General features: G+C 41.0%; 1 protein-coding gene across 1 annotated transcript in view; it reads right to left on the reverse strand.

Annotated features, from left to right (window-relative positions):
- TRPV2 (transient receptor potential cation channel subfamily V member 2) overlaps positions 1–3,997 on the reverse strand; it is a 29,336-nt gene extending 25,339 nt beyond the window's left edge. Inside the window, exon 1 of the mRNA XM_019641545.1 lies at positions 3,978–3,997. The gene's annotated coding sequence lies outside the window, so the exon portion shown is untranslated. The remainder of the gene's footprint in view (positions 1–3,977) is intronic.
- Between the last annotated feature and the right edge of the window lie 10,621 nt (positions 3,998–14,618).

A 14,618-nucleotide genomic window follows, 5' to 3' on the forward strand; every position in this document is an offset into this window, starting at 1 on the left:
CCCCCCCAGTTCCGGGCACCTCCCCCATTTCGTGTCTGTCAGGCCCAAAGAGGCCCCTCCCCCTTTCTACGTAAGCATCCGGACACGCCCTCCCAGAGCTGTCAGAGACGAGTGTCCGAGGTCACGGCTGAGGATGCAGGGTCAGGAGTGGGAGGGCTGAAGGGCCTCCCCTTTGGCACGGGCGCCGCGCTCCTCAAGCCCCACTGCTCTCCCAAAGAGCAGGACACTGCGGATATTAGGGCCTGTGGCCTGTGCCTTCCTTCCTCCAAGGGAGCGGGTGCGCGCTAGAGGGGTGCACCCAAGGGATGGGGACAGGTAGCACTTCCCTCAGGCTTGGAGAGCACCGGGGCAAAGCTGGAAGAGCACGCTTGAGCTTGTGAGCCAGGCTTTTTAAAGGCATTTTCTTTTTAGATCCTCACCTCCACCCTGGGAGGTAGATCCCGTTGGTATCTCCACTTCAGAGAATGGGAAACAGAGTCAGAGATGAAGTAACTCACTCTGGACTAGAGCACGTTGTAAGTGATGGCGGTGGGATTTGAACCCAGGTAGTCTGACCTCCCTTTGCGTTTCCATCTCTGTTTCATAAAACACAGTCAGGTTTCTTATGGTATAATTCACACCCTTTAAAAATGTACTTTGTAATTTAAAAAAATTTACATGCTCTTTACGCTGACAATTCAAAGAATTTTGACAAATGTATATATAATTGTGTGACCACCACAGCTATCAAGATATACAGCATTTTCTTTACCCTCAAATGTACTCTGGGGCCCCTTTGCCCTCCCCTCCCCCACTGCGTGCTCTGATAACCACTGATTGGATTCCTATTCTCATAGCTTTGCCATTTCCAGAATGTCATGTGAATAGAATCACACAGTATGTACCATATCTGTGTATCCCTGTCTTTTAAGATCCTACATAGCTTTTTCTTGCTGCAATTCCCTTTGGCAGTATCTGACCAACCCCTCCTCCCCCACCCACAACCCCCAGACTTTGAGAAAAGTTTGTTGCCACTGCCTGGGGTGGGGATGGAGGTGCTGCAGGCTGCGAAGGGAGGGATGGGCTGGGTTAGGGTTTTGAAGGTGTCTTAGTTCATTTGTGCTGCTATAACAAAAACACTACAGACTGGGCAGCTTATAGACAACAGAAACTTATTTCTCATAGTTCTGGAGGCTGGGAAGTCCAAGATCAAGGTACCAACATGGTCGCATACTGCTGAGATCCCTCTCCCTCATTCACAGCCAGGCACTTTCTTGCTGCATCCTCTTTTATAAGACAGTAATCTCATTCATGAGGGCTCCACCCTCCTGACCTAAGCACCTCCAAAGGGCCCCACCTCCTAATACCATCACAAATGGGCATTAGGATTTCAACATTAGAATGTGGGCAGACACAAACATTCAGGCCATAGCAGAAGAAATGACAAGTTGACTAAAGAACTGGGGTGGGAGTTTGGAACAAGGGTTGAGGAAATTTCAGAAATGCCACTCACATTTAGACTTTATCATGCAAGTAATGGAGAATGGTTTAGATTTGAGTGTTAGATTCTCCCTAGAGTCACCGGAACCTGTCTTATTGCTACTAAAGCCTATCTCTGAAAAGTTACTAGCCAGGTCCCCTCCCAACCTGAGTGCTCAGGCTGAACATTATCTGAAAGCAGCACTTAGGGCCCAGATTTAGAGAGAGAATGGGAAAATTCATGCATCAGAAATTTTTTTGTTTCTCTGCGTTGTCTCTGTTTGCCCAAGTTCCGTTTTTTGTTTGTTTATTTGTTTGAATTTCTGCCTTTTCTGGTAGAGGCTTTGCTCAAATGTCTGGTACCAAAAGCCAGATGCATGGATGGGGCTTGCCTGAGCACCCTCTTAGGGTGATGTCATGGTCCCCAAAATTTAGTACACAGATGTCCACTTCATTCCCCCTGGTCAGCAGGGTCTCCTCTGCCTGTGAGTCCCCAGGGCACTTAGGTCTCAGCTTCTCTACTGAGTTATGAGTGGTCATCCACTGTCTGTGGCACAAACACTGCTGGCCGTGCTTCTGCTTGGTCTCCTCTCCTACTCTTTTTTGTCCCCAAGGGTATATACCTTTTTTATTCTTTTATGATCTTTTAGAGGGGGTTGAGGAGGAAGCCATTTTTAAACTGGAAGCCCAACCATAACTGTGATGTTTTATTTCTTTTTAAAAAAGACAACCTGGAGCCAGAAAAAACAAAGGTGAAGAAGTTGAAGTTGAGACAACGTGCAGACCACCCTTTGGAGGTGTTTCATCATATGGGGAAGCAGGGAGGTAAGGGGTAACTGGAAGATAGATCTGGGGTGGGGGGCATTGTTTGTTTAAAGATTAAAAAGATACATGAAATAAAAGATCATGCCGTTGGAATGATCCGGCAGTAGGGAGAGACTGATCGTGCAGGGAAGGAAGGTACCTGCAAATACAAAGTCCTTGGGAAGGTGAGAAGATGGCTGGCCCTGGTGAAGGGATTCATCTCTGTTCAGGTAACAGAAGACAAGAAGGCAAGTCGGGCCCAAGTGTGGGCAGGTTTCAGCCAAGTGTGGAAAAATCTGATGGCCCCTGTTTACTCAAAAGAGTGAGGTTAAGGTCACAAGCTGAGAGTGGAGGGGCAGGGGGAGGTAAAAGAAAGAAAATAGAGCATATCACCTCTTAGACAAATGGAGTATAATTGCCTGGCAGTGTTCAGAACCCATTTGAGTTTTGCAATCATGAATTTAAAATGAAATCAGTCTCCTTAGTTGTATGATTTCCCCTACCTCCCCACCCCCACCCCGAGCAGCTGGGTGCAGGCAGAGAGAAGGAAGTTGTTGACTCATCCAGGCTTGGGTTTCTGCTAGGTGACTAGGAAAGAAAAACACAGTCAGTCTCTCCTCATCCCACAAAACAACTCCTCAAGTCACGTTTTCACACTTTGCTCTCCAGAGAGAAGCAGCATGAGGACTTGCCCCTAAAATGTCATTCCCTAGGCCTGGGTGTTTTAGGAGGGATGAGTAGGCAACTGTCAGAAGCCAGTCAGTCCTCACCTGTTTTCCTTAGCATCTCCCAAACACAGGAGGTCTGGGCAGCCCTGATTTGACTCTAAGTGCTCCTAGAGTAGACACCTGAGTCATTGCAGAGGTGGGGGCAGGAACTGTGTGTTCCAAGGAAATGGTGGTGGGGGGAGCAAGGGCAGAACCCCACTCCTCCATTTTATCTTCCCAGTTCAAAGCAACCCCTCCCATCAACCCCAAGAGATTTTCACATTTCTTCTCTTGGAGAGGGGCCAGTAGCTGTGCTAATTCAGTCTTGTTTGACCCTGACCTAGCATTGTATTTATCATCCCATATTACAAGTGTCAGTTTACTTGCCTTTTTCTATTCGATGACTGAGCATAGTTGTCTGGGTAGCCTTAGCATTTGGCACGGGGTAAGAAAGACCAATTCTATTTCTACAAATATGAGGCTCTAAAGCAGCGGTTCTCAACCTGAGGGTCGTGACCCTTTTGGGGGTCGAATGACCCTTTCACAGGGGTCGCCTAAGAGCATCTGAAAACAAAAAGATATTTACATTACGATTCATAACAGTAGCAAAATTACAGTTATGGAGTAGCAACGAAAATAATTTTATGGTTGGGGGTCACCACAACATGAGGAACTGTTTTAAGGGGTCGCGGCATTAGGAAGGTTGAGAACCGCTGCTCTAAAGTAAGGCTTAGAACAACATACTTACTTCCTCAGATGTTTTTGGCCTGAATTCACACAGATTTGTTTGGCCCCACCTTTCCAGAATGGAAGGGGTGATTTTTGCCTCTTTCTTGGCATCCCCACACCATGACTCACAGAAAGTGTGGGTCTCTACCTTCTCCTTTACATTCTGTGGGTTGGGGTCACCCAAGAGAGCCTATTTACTTTGTGGTATGTCTTTAGGCACAGACCCCTTATTCCAATGTAAATTTCCATGTCAGAAGACCCACTTCAGGCCCTGCTCACCTGATCCCAGTGGACAGAGCTGGGAGTCCTGCTGTGCTGCTCTGGCCTGAAACACAAGTGGAGAGCTGAAAGTGAAACAAGTGAATTATTTTAGGTGGCTGAAGTCAGTCTGCAGGGGAGCAGCCACTTAGAGGAAATCATCAGCACATACATTACTGGAAGCCAGAGCAGCGTTCTTGTGGTTTTGCACAAAAGAGAAGAGACAGTAGAGGTATCAGCAGCTGAGGGAAGGCTGAGGCCCAGAGAGGTAAAGAGAATGAGACACTGCCGTGCATACTCTGCAGACTCTACCAGCCCTCACTTTTTTCCCTTTGGCCATTCCCTTTGTCTCCGGGGGCCTCTGTTTTTCTAAGCTCTGCTGGTCATGCTGTCAGGTGGCTCAGGGCCTTTTCCCTTCTCAATGTGGTGGCTGCTGTGGGGGCACGGAGACATACTGTTCCAGTAAACTTTGCCAAGCTGTTTCCAGAAAAAGCTCTAGGTAGGAGGGAGAGGAGTAGCATTATCTAAAAGACCATCAGAGCTTCTGAATTAAAGTACTGGCTGCAAATGAGAGAAGGCCATTTCAGCTTCTGAAGGAGATTATACTCAGGTCTGATACTCAGAAAAACAGCTTTCATGGGGCTAGGAGAGGGCGTGGGTGCTGCTTGGCAGGAAGCCAGGGTGAAACAGGATGTGCTGGAAGCTGACAGCTAACCCACAAAGTGGGGGTGGAAACTTGGTTGGTTGAAAGGCCGCAGGGAGTGATGTGGAGAGGGTATTCTGCCTTAGAGGTAAGGTCTCCCCTCAGATCAGTCCCAAAGGTCTTTTTCTACCCCAATTGCTGAAGCATTCCCTTTGCTGGATGCAACGGTCAGTATTTTCCACTCTGACTCAGGGTGAGCAAAGCAGTTCTGATCATTGAGAGCATTATCTCCATTCCACATATAGAAGAAGTCAAGGGGTGGGGCCACTGTGCACTGACTGCCATTGCCAGAAGAGCCACCTAGTCCCAGAATTTACCCCACCCCTGGCAGTAGCAAGTTCACATCCATCCCCACAGCAGGACAGGAAGCAAGGAGGATGGATGCCCAGCTCTGCTAAGCTTTGCCTTTTTCCAGGCTCCTTTTTTTTTTTTTTTAAGATTTTTTTATTGGGGAATTGGGGGAAGGGGAACAGACAAGTTGCTGTCCTTTTATTCTTCTGTCTAGTTGTGGAGGACGTCGCTTCACTGGCCCAAGTTGGCACCATCATTGCGCTCTTCCCAGGCGAGGCAGATAAGTCGCTGGCTTCTGGACAGCCGCTCACAGCGGCTGCTGGCCGCTCACGTTGACTGCTGGCTACACACGGTAGCCCATGGCAACCCCCTGCAGCAGGGGCTGCAGCCTACGCTCGTTTCCAGGCTCCTTTTGATACCAGCTATTGACCTGGAGCCTAGACCCTTGCTCCAGGGGTAAAACCTGGAACAGTGCAGCTCTAGGAAGGTGCAGCTCTAGGACCACTCAAGGAGCTGGGAAACAACACATAATTCCACAAATATACACTGGTGTGGATGGAAAACCACGTAAAAATATGGGATTGTGTCTTTAGGATCCTGGCAAACTGCCTTATTGCCTCATAATTATGGGGAAATTCCTGAAATTTTGAAATATAACCACTAAACAAAATTGCAGTATCTGCAGCAAAGAGTGAAAATTCTTAAACATATAATGAGCTCTTACAAACCAATAAGTAAGATAACTGAAAAAATTTTTTAAAATTGAAGACATGAACGGAGAGTTCACAGGAGGAAAACAGGAAAGAAAAGGTGCTAAACTTCACTCATCAAATAAATGTGAATTTTAATTATTTATTTATTTGAATAGATAGTATTGGCCCATGATGAAAATTCAAGCAATTCAAATTATATTATACAGTTTGAAAAGGATATATCCCCTCCCACCTCGCTTCTTGGAACAAACCATTGCTGGCAATTTCTTTTTCTTTTTTCTTAAAATATATTTGACATATATCATTAGCAATTTCTGTGTATTCTTCTAGACTTTTTCTATGTGTATGCAAAATCATTAAAGTATAAATAATCCCCTTTTCACACAGGTGTTAACACATACTGCTATTCACATCTAGGTTGTTTTAAATGTATTGCTACTATTAAGAATACAGCAGTGAACACCTGTGTTCATGCTTCTTTGTTCACATTTGTGAGAATAGCTGAAAAATTCCTAGTACTGGAATTGCTGGATTAAAAGGGTATGTGCAATTCAAATTTTCATAGGTACTTACCAACTACCCTCCAAAGAGATTTTACCAATTTATGCTGATCACCAATGCATGTATTTCTCTACTCTCTTGGAAATAGTGTATTAGCATTCTTATTTTATCTTTGTCAATCTGAAATATTTTTTTAATGTTATTTCATACATTTAATTTTCATTTTTAAAGCTGTACATCTTTTCATTTTCTTTTCTGTGAACTGTCTGCTCCTATCCTTTGCATATTTTTCCATTGGATTACCAATCTGTTTCTGATATATTTGTAGAAACTCCTTATGTAGTAATTAGCCCTTTATATGTGCTCTAAATATTTTTTCCTAGTTTATTTATCTTTTGACAAAAATGTGAAGAAATGCATTTATAAAGATGTTGATAATGAAGTAGTCTACAAATGCATCATTAATATGGATTAAATAAATTATAATACATACAATAGAATGCTATGCAGCTATTTAAATGAAAGTAATATCTCTGTATAATAAGTAGAAAAACCAGGATATAAAACAAAACAGGGCCGGCCGAGTGGCGCGATGGTTAAGAACTGGATTGGAACACCAGAGGGCCCTGGTTCGGATCCCACATATGACGGCCAGTGACACTGCCCTCCACAGCTCAGATGCTGAACAACAGCTCAACCTGGAGCTGGGCTGCTGTGAGTTGCCGGTGATGGCGTGGGCTGCAGCCCCTGTGGCAGTGGGTTGCCATGGGCTACCGTATGTAGCCAGCAGCCAGCGTGAGCGGCCAGCAGCCGCAGTGAGCGGCCGTCCAGAAGCCGGCGACTGATCTGCCTCGTCCCGGAAGAGCGCAATGATGGTGCCAACTTGGGCCAGTGAAGTAACATCCTCCACAACTAGACTGAAGAACAAAACGACAGCAACTTGTCTGTTCCCCTTCCCCTAATTCCCCAGCACTGTTCCCAACCCCCCAATACCCCAATAAAAATCTTTAAAAAACAAACAAACAAAACAAAACAAAACATATGAGCCCCTTTTTAAAAAAAACCTATGTTACCAATAGTTACCTTTAGTTGGTGGAAATTCAGGTAATTTATTCAGGTTATTTTACTTTATTCATTTTACTTTTCTAGATTATCTGAGTTTTTAAAAATGATGAATGTGTGTTGTGTTGTTCCTTTAACAAGATAAAAATAATATGAACCAAGATATTTTCATTTTTGAAAAAAAAAATAGGTAAAATCTTAAACCCAAAACATGAGTAAGGACAAGGCAAAATTGACTAGTTTCATCAACTAAGGACTGCATTTCCCACCCTAAAATGTTGATATTAACTTCTATAGCATTATATTGGTTGGAGCACCCTCATATGTCTTCATTGTTTGTAATAGCATTATAAGTATTTCAAAGTCATGTTATTTTGAAACACTTAACTTATAAAGAAGCATGGGGCTATCACATGAGTGGTAGAAAACAATTATAATAGTGTTCAGGATGCTTGGCAAAGTATAGTTATGTGGTATAAAAGGCGTTTATAAAAGCCACTACTGACCTGGGTGTTAAGATAGATATTACATTGGTCAGTAGGCAACCAATAGCTCCAAAGAGTCTCTGTCACTGGTTTGTTGATCCCTCTGGGGAAAGAATGCTGTTATGATCTGGGAGTCATGGGGTGGCAGATTCCTCTTCCTGGAACACTCTTCACCCAGAAGGGTGTAGAAATTGGATGATTTACTGTTTTTAAAAAATGTGTTATAAATAGTTATTAACAAGCTTTACACCTTTACTTATTTCTTTGGCCCAGAAATCATAAAGAAAAATATTGCAGATTCTTTTTCAGATTGAAAAACTTCTGTTTTTACAAAAGACACCATAAACAAAAAGTGAAATAATAATGTGAAAGACACTATCACAATTTTAACAGATAAATTATTTCTTTTTAGAATATATAAAGAGGTTCTATAAGTTAATAGTAAACAGGGCAAAGACATCAACAGGTAACTTTCAGTGCAAATTAATGTAAAAAAAGCGTACAAAAGAATCTCACAAGCTTAATCAATAAATTAAAACAATAAGGTGTCATTTTTGCCCTTCAAATTATCCAAAATTTAAATGATTCATAATGTATATTAATGAGGGTATGGAAGACGAGGTACTCTTATGCAGTATTAGAAGGAATTTATGATTTACGTTGATGTAGTTTTAAAAAATTATTGTGGTATAATATACATAACATAAAATTTATCATTTCAACTATTTTTATGTGTACAGTTCAGTGTCACTACATTCCCATTGTTGTGCAGCCATCACCACTATAATCTCCAGAACTTTTTCATCATCCCAAATTAAAACTCTGTACTCATTAAATACTAACTTCCCATTTCCCCTCCCCCCAGCCTCTGGTAACCACTATTCTACTTTCTGTCTCTATGAATTTTATTATATTATTCTAGGTACTTCATATAAGTGGAATATACAGTATTTGTCCTTTTGTGATGGGTATCTCACTTAGAATAATGTCTTCAAGGTTCATCCACGTTGTAGCATATGTCAGAATTTTCTTTTTAAGGGTGAATAATATTCCATTGTGTGTGGTATAATCTTTTAGAAGGGCAATTTAGTCATAATCACAAATTTTAAAATGCCATATTTTGGGGCAGGCCAGGTAGTTCAGTTGGTTAGAGCGTGTGTGCTCTTAACAACAAGGTTGCTGGTTCAACTCCCACATGGAACGGTGGGCTATGCCCCCTTCGCCCCCCCCAACAGCAACTAGATTGCAAGCGGTGACTGGACTTGGAGCTGAGCTTGCACCCTCCACAACTAAGATAGAAGAACAACAACTTGACTTGGAGCTGATGGGTTCTGGAAAAACACAATGTTCCCCTTCCCCAATTCTCCAACAGTGTTCCCTTACTCAATTCCCCAATTAAAAAAAAAAAGCCACATTTTTTGATACAGCAATAAAAAACATTTACAAGGATGTTCACTGAAGCATTGTTTTAATAGTGAAAAATTAAAAACAATCTAAATACCCATCAGTAAGGAGATGGGTAAACATGGGATATCTATACTATGAAATATGAGTACATTGCAGCAATTCAGAAAACAATAAGGTAGATCTATATGTACTAGCATGGAATGTCTCCCAACAATATGAATATGTTCAGTATGATTTCATTTATGTATACTTTTAAAAGTATGATTTTATATAATACGTAAGTATATGTAAACACATTGGAAACAATCTGGTGGTAAATACACCAAACTTTTACCAAGTGGCACAGAGAAAAAAGATAAGTGTGAAAAGAAGAGGATCTGGGGAGAAGCACTGAAAAAGGACTTCTGTGTTTTACTCTTACATAATTATTTATTGACTGAGTCTTTATAACTGGAACTCACTGTTATTTAAATAAAAAATTAATACTTGAAAAATAGGAAATATGCCAAATTGAGTATATTTGGATGTAGGGTTAATGGATTGTTTCTTTTTCTGTAATTTTCAAGTTTCCTTCATTGAATATGTATTACTTTCATAGTTAGGAAAGCAATAAAATTATTTAAGAAAAAAATGGTATACCTCCCATGAATTACTATGCAGACATTAACAAGATTGAAGTAAACGTATATACGGGGATGTGTACACACATATGCATGTTTGTATTGGCATAGCAGTCCAGAGGGACACCTATAATATGTATCCTTACAGTAGCCTTATAAATGGATAAATGATTTTATTACCTCTGATTTAATTTCATTCTACCCTTCTTGCTCACTAACTTCCTGCTACACAGACCATCTCACTGTTGGTTGAACTCAAGCTTTCTTCTACCTCAGGACCTTTGCATGTGATTTTCTCTTTCGTGGAACACTCTTCTCCCAGATAGCATGAGGTAAGCTCCTCATTTCCTCCAGATCTTTTGCCCAAATGTTGTCTTGTACCTGAGACCTTCCATGACCACCTGATGTCCTTTATTCTCCTTTATCTTTTCGCTGTAGCATTTTCATTATCTAAAATATGATGTATTTACCTGTTTGTCTGTCTTCTCTTTAAGTTCCATCAGGGCAGGGACTTGGTCGGTTTGTGCATTACTGCATTTCCAATGCTGGAAACAACAGTAGACATTTAAATATTTGTTGACTAAATAAATGAATGGAAAATATTCTCATTTAATAGTCTCCTCTGGGAGTGTGAGGAAAATCATATTTTATGATTAAGAACAACTTATGGAAGAAAATTTTAACCTGAAAAAAGTTTCATTTCCCTGTGAGTTGGGTAAATATATTGTTTTATTTTACATCTGTGTTGTACTGTTTTAGCAGATATCCAGGCCATCTGTGGCAAGTCTTGAGTCCACAGCAACATGAATCTGTCCTTAAAGAAGCCTGGAACCATGTACTATCAGCAGGGCTAGACAGGGAGACAGGGAAGAGGTCACGGCTTGAACAGTGTTTCTCAAAATGTGAGGGACATTAACTGATTGAAAAGGAAGGTGAAATTGGAAACTGGAAATCCCTGGGTTAAACAAGTTCCTTCAAGGCAGAACTTCTTGGAGACTTTAATATGCTAGTGCACATTGTAAGTCTCCAGGAGGGGAGGTAACAACTTCTAGAGCCCTTGAGCCCACAGCATGCTTTGCACAGTGGTTATGTTTGGAGGACAAAGTTTGGGAAATGCTGATATTAGAAATTTCTGAAGGTAAAAGTGTTTCTTAAGAGGAGTCCTGGTGGGTGTTGTGTGGTCAGGGGAGTAGGTGCTAGAACAAATTTCAGGGGTTGGCTGAGACCTACTAGCTGGGAAGTGAATTTCACCACTCAACTTCTGGTGACAAAAAAAGGGCGGGTGAGAGGTAAGGATAGTAATGGGATCAAGCAAGTATGAAAAATGAAAATTCCAAAACTTACTTCCCTGTTAATATTGTTGCACTAAGTGAAATATACTTTCCCAGAAGACATTTGTCTAAAGCTCCCATTTGGAGTCAGCTGGGCCTAATTAAAAGGGAGTCATGGCCTGGCGCTTCAGATTTTTGAAGGAGAGTGTAATTAAAATGGAGGTCTTGAGGTTCAGAAAGTCTCATGAGATGTAGTTTCTAGAAGTCCTGAGAGATCAGAGAATGAACCAGAGACTTATCTACTCTATTCAATTTGGAAGCAGTCTTTCATGGCAGGAGTACATTGCTGGCTCTTGAACAGGGAAGTTTATGAACACTGCTGATGCTACAAAATGACTTCAGTCCTCCTGAAAGCCTATGGGAGGCAGATTTGAAAATATCTATAGAGAAGTTGAAATACATCTCCCTTCACAACCACCCCTTTACTCTCCTGAAGCAAACAATGTTAAACAGGAGCCCATTCTTCTGTATGCTTGTGCACACACGTTTTATATAGTGTTTTTTTCACTCTCTTGAATATTCCATGCCAGCGCCTATCGCCTTCATTCTGTTTTATGGCATTATCATAATCTAACCACTTTTCTTTGATGGGAAATTGTCATTTCTAATTTTGTTAAAATAGCATTAAGTACTAGGCAAATTTTTGTATAGCTTTAAGCACTTCACATGTAATTCTCATAAGTACTCAGAGATAGGTATAATTAACCCCCCCTCCTTTTATAGATGAGGAATCTGATGTACTGGATAAATTAGTTGCCCAAGGTTACAAGCCAGTAAGTGGAACCAGATTTAAAGTAATCGTGTCTACAGGGCCACACAGGTCTCAACCTGTGGGTCGCGACCCCTTTGGGGGTCGAACGACTCTTTCACAGGGGTCACCTAAGACCATCAGAAAATAAAGATATTTACATTACGATTCATGACAGTAGCAAAATTACAGTTATAGAGTAGCAACGAAAATAATTTTATGGTTGGTGGTCACAACAACATGAGGAACTGTATTAAGGGGTCGTGGCATTAGGAAGGTTGAGAACCGCTGCGTCTAAATCATTGTATTACACTGGAACATTTTTATACAGAGGACATATAATCTTTTAACACGTTAAGCGCCACGTCAGTCACTGGTGACTGACACTATACTTTCCGTTTGGACTGTGTCAGTCACTGATGACTGATGATATACAATTTAAAAAATTATATTCTTCTATTAGGAAACCTAATTTCACTTGAATTGCTTTCACACGTTTCTTCTACTGACATTGTCACTATTACGGGTAAAGAAAAAAATTTTAAATTGTACTGGAACACAAATCACAGACAACTCAAGAAAAAGCATATCGGTGAAATCGGATATCGCAGGCTAAATGAAAAGGAAGACAAAAGAGGTTTCGTGCTTAACGTGTTAAATTGAATGGACTTAATTTTATGTATAATCCAGTGGGAGTTTTTTCATTTCACTGAGAACCAGTGAAAACTTTTGAGTTGCATCAGGCTACAGACCAGCACTTGGAACTTGCTTTCAGTATGCCAAGCTAATATTCTTTAAACATATCTTTGCACACAGGTGCAAGCATTCTTTCAGCAAAGATCACAATAGAACATATTAACAGGAATCCTTCTTTAATCGAATACCTAAGTAGAAGGTAGATAGTGAAGATTACAATTGGGGATGGTTAAGTGGCAGCTTGATCTGCAAACTCTCAGATCTCGACATATAATGATGTGCAATACTTCTTCTGATAAACATGGAATTTGCTTTTCAGAGAGAGCACAGGTCCAAAATAAAACAGGTTTAAATTTTTGGAAGACTGACTCACGTATACTTTGGACACTACCCTAACAAGTCACAAAGGTCCCATAAACAACTCTCTGTGGCATTGTTTTTGAGATTTATAAAGGGTGTGGCGGTCCAGTGATGTATTTGCACCACAGCTGTTTCTCTTCCTTCCCATGGACTCCTTAGCATCTGGACCAACAACTGTAATTGAGATTCCTGGCTATAAGAAGGTAGCTGGACAATGAATATACAGTTGAATAGGTGATAAGACTGAGTTACCTTGGATTCAGGTAACTGATAAGATTAAAATCTTTACGAACTCTTCCATCCCTTTCACCCCAAAGCAAAGCTCCACTCCATCACGTTTCCCCCGTCATTGTCAGCTCCTTACCTGCCGTCAGTGAGCAGGAGCCACGAACAATTGCCTGTTTTATCCACTGTGGTGTAAGGTTTGAAGCCCAGATTAACCCACTTCCAAACATGAATTTTAGAGTACAGGTTAGACACATTTAGAGAGCCGTTTCCTTGCTCAAATTTCAAGTTGTGTGCAGGTGATTTTGCTGAGATCCATGAATATCTTTAGGGATACCTATGGAAGAGATCCTGAGACAGCAATAGCTGAAACATTTTTCTCAAGGTATTCACAAGCCCACAGACCTGTGAGCACTTGAAGTCATTGTGAAGATTTGGTAGAAATGACAAGTGTGTGTGTCCTATTTGCCCAAACCACAACTAGTCTTTACTTAGCTATTCAGTGAAATGCTTTTATTCTTCAGGTTTACTAACCAAAGCTTTTGTTAGATGTAAAGGAAAGTATGGGAAAGAACTTTTAATCTTTGAAACCCAGCTTTACTAGCCAAAGACGTTTTTTAACTAAGGTAAGGCCTGCTTAAAAGCACTAGTTTGAAGACATTCTGCAGGGGAAGGAGCCTAGTAAAACTTCAGATTTTAAAAGCTAAGTGTGAGTTGACAGGTCACTTGGATTCCAGTCCTTGGTTTGCCCTTAACAAGAACTAAGTCTTGGGCAAGTCAACTGTTAAACATTAGGACTGGAATGTCACCTCCTAACATAAGTGAAATGTTCCCTTAAATCTTTTTAAAGGCTTGATTTTAGGGTTTAATATCAAGTTCTCCCCCTTCCTGGCCCAGCATTTTACTACCATTCCAAGGAATTGAAGCATAAATTCACCGTCTAAAATTAAGTGCTATCACCAGTGCCTAACTTAACCAAGAAACCCAATTTAGTATTTTATGCTCAAATTTAAGTGGATTTCCAGGCTATGTTTCTGAGGTGCACTTGGAATAGCAAAGGCATATTTCTAGGCCTGATGCTTGAGTTTTTACATTTTAATGATCATAATGCACCTTTAGGTGACCCTTCAGATGTTCTTCCACTTAACAGCACACTTGTGATCACACCAGCTTTAGTACCAGAAAAGTTAATTTTCCAACTGTGGTATACTTTTTGAGATAACCATTACTTCCGATTTCTACCTCTTACATATACTTCCCACCCTTGTTGTGTCTCAAATTGGGAAACTGCCATTTTAACTGGTTACATTACAGGGAATGGATTGTAAGAAGTGAAAAACTAAAAAACATTTCAAGAATAAATGTCCATATAGATTCATTCCCTCAAATAGCTTCTATCAGTATTGGAAACATACTTTCTTGTGTTTATTGGTAAGGCAGCATGAGAACTGCTTTAAAAAGAATCATAAAGTCTCAAATTAAGGAAATCTCATTTGCTGTCATCTTTTTTCTTTACATTA

Source organism: Hipposideros armiger, unplaced genomic scaffold (genome assembly GCF_001890085.2).
Source record: "Hipposideros armiger isolate ML-2016 unplaced genomic scaffold, ASM189008v1 scaffold_61, whole genome shotgun sequence".
Taxonomy (NCBI): Eukaryota; Metazoa; Chordata; class Mammalia; order Chiroptera; family Hipposideridae; genus Hipposideros; species Hipposideros armiger.